This window comes from Myotis brandtii, unplaced genomic scaffold (genome assembly GCF_000412655.1).
Source record: "Myotis brandtii unplaced genomic scaffold, ASM41265v1 scaffold834, whole genome shotgun sequence".
Lineage (NCBI taxonomy): Eukaryota > Metazoa > Chordata > Mammalia > Chiroptera > Vespertilionidae > Myotis > Myotis brandtii.
In genome coordinates, this window is record NW_005371386.1 from 2196383 (window position 1) to 2199267 (window position 2885).

General features: G+C 36.8%; 1 pseudogene; it reads right to left on the reverse strand.

Moving 5' to 3' along the window:
* Positions 1 to 1203: 1203 nt before the first annotated feature.
* Positions 1204 to 2109, reverse strand: LOC102258992 (annotated as a pseudogene).
* Positions 2110 to 2885: the final 776 nt, after the last annotated feature.

Below are 2885 nucleotides of genomic sequence, written 5' to 3' on the forward strand. Positions count from 1 at the left end.
TGAAAAAAATCTAAAAGTTGTTAAGAAAACAACTTATGAAAGGACTACTTGAATTTGTCCTGACATTCAAACCAGAACCAGAAATGAATTGAGCAAGCAGCTTGAGCTCTTTCCTGTGCCCTGAATCAGGGCACAGTCACAGCTGGGCACCAATCGGGTTGTTTACAGCTTCTATATAATAGCAGACAAACTTTGTGAGGTACCATTACAGACCTGTTCCTAGAAGAAAATAAACAATAGCTCTCCCTTTGCATAAATATTTATTCATAACAACAGTGTACTTGGGTTATTTTGCCTTTAATTCTTTGCGCAGTATTTAAGAAGACATATGTCCCCATGTACTCTTTACATTATACATCTTATATCAACTAATAACTATATATTATTAAATTCAAAATTTTTATTGGTCCCTGATCCATGTGGCTTAGTTGGAGAGTTATCCCATACACCAAAAGGTGGCGGGTTCTATCCTTGGTCGGGGTGTGTGTGGGAGGCAATCAATCCATCAATCCATGTTTTGATGTTTCTCACCTCTCTCTCTCTCTCTTTCTCTCTCATTGATGTTTCTATCTCTCTCTCCCTCTCCCTGCCTCTCTCTCTCTCTCTCTCTCTCTCTCTCTCTCCCTCCCTTCCTGCTTTCTTCCCTCTAAAACTCAATAAAATTTTTTTTAATTTATTGTGGAGCTAAGAGTATGTATAATAATTATATCACTAAGATGCAGTCTGTATTATAAAAATGTTATCACATGTAAAATTCCCCATAATTTTTTACAATATATAAAGCTTTTTGTTAAAAAGATATTTTCCCATTCATAATGATATGAATGAAATGTACTAAAGGGCCTCTTTTTCATTTATGCTGTGAAGCAGATGCAGAAACTATCCTTAAAAACAAAGTACTACATAGATAAACATTTCCCCTTTAATGTTAATAACATTCAGCATTTTTATTGTATGTTATTCCTACCTTAATAGTCCATTGAACACATAGAGTTATAATAATATTTCCATTACTCTAGTATATGTCCTCATAACTCAGCTTTATGTTGTCAGAGAAGCCATATGACCTGGTGAATTTCTAATAATTGCAACAAAGGGCACTGCTGCAAATTCGAAAGTCCAGTGAAGATTTACACTTCAAGCTAATTATCCTGTCTATGGCTTTTTTAATAAAAATAATTTGTCTTTAAATACTGCTTATTTTTAGGAAATAAATAGCAAACTATATACACTGTGGAGCCTGAATTCCCCCATCAAAATGTGAATGGTGGTCTAGTTTCAAAGCTCCTGCATATACTCTGTGGCATGGTTGGCTGCTGTCTTTAGTGCCTCAGGTGGCGGTGGAAGGCCTTCCAACAACTTCACAAAATAATGGCAATAAACCTTATCCATGATCCCAAAGCGACCTTTGCCATGGTAATGCATTTCAGGTATTGGCCTCTCCCTGAGGTGAACTCAGCGATGTATAAAATGGATCTGAATTCCACATTGTGGTCTCTCACTGTCATATCTTGCGATGCTAAAAAAAAATCTCATTGCCCTAGCTGGTTTGGCTCAGTGGATAGAGCGTCAGTCTGCGGACTAAAGGGTCCTGGGTTTGATGACAGTCAAGGGCACATGCCTGTGTGGGGGCTCGATCCCCAGTAGGGGGCGTGCAAGGTGGTAGTCGATCAATGATTCTCTCTCATCACTCTACCTCTCTCTCACTTTCCCCTCCTCTCTGAAATCAATAAAAATATATTTTTTTAAAAAGAATCTCATTAATTGTTTGGGTTCTTTTTTTTTGTCGCTAAATTTAAATTGAGCCAAAGCCTGGTCAATGAACATTCCTCAAATCAATTTTGCCAAATACCACATCTTGTCTTTGCTGTAGTGCTTTATTTGGCTTTGACAATAGTAGATTTCTGCTGGTCTCTGAGGTTCTCCAGGCCACCATGGAAGATAAACAATTTTATTCTTCTCCCATTTTCAAGAAATGTCAAGAGAAGCACTTTTGTGGATGTGTTATTGGGGTAAAACACTCTGAGATGAAAGAACTCCAAGGCTAGCTTCCCCCCTCAGATTCTGCATCCATAACACACCCAAACTATCCAGTATTGCTGCCACCATCTCTCTCTCACCCTCAATGGGAGCCTACCCCCATCGGAGACTTTTTATTCTGTCTTTGTGGTGCGGTGGCATTTCGGTGTATATCCAGCACTGGTGTTTAATGGAAAGATCTTAAGGTTTGGAGTAAGAGTGCCTAGATTGAAATCTTACTTTTGCCTTTTATTAGCTTTTGTCTTTAACTTCCCTCATTTCATCTGTAGCCTTGAGAATTCGAGGTTAATTGTGTAGATCACTAAGCATACTTGGTACTCATATCTGGCATGTTGTTTTATTATTGCAACTACAGTGTATTGTTATTGCTGTTTCCAGACTGATTCCAGAGCAGGTCCTCGAATCATGTCATTTCACTCAGCATTTCTTTATATTGTTGATGCAATGCCGTAGGAACTTAATTCTTATTTATATCAATTATCCTATGGTAAAATTAGTTTCATTACACTTCATTTTGCTTAAAGTTGCAGAACCTATCGATGATGGTGAGGACTTACTGCATTTCTTTTCAGTATTTCCATTAAAATATATTCAAAGCACCATAAGAATTAAATAATGAGGATGTTCTTTTATATTCTGCATAATCCTTAGAGAATTTTGGGCTCAAAACAGATACACATAGAAGGGACATTAAATGGCTACTATTTCGGTAAAGTTCTTGCATTTCAATCCATCTGTGCTAATTTTTGTTCTTTACCTCAAAATTATATAGTGAATTTTACAGTTATCTTAAAACAATTTTATGTTAATAAAGAATACCATCAAGTACTTCTTAATAAAGAAAG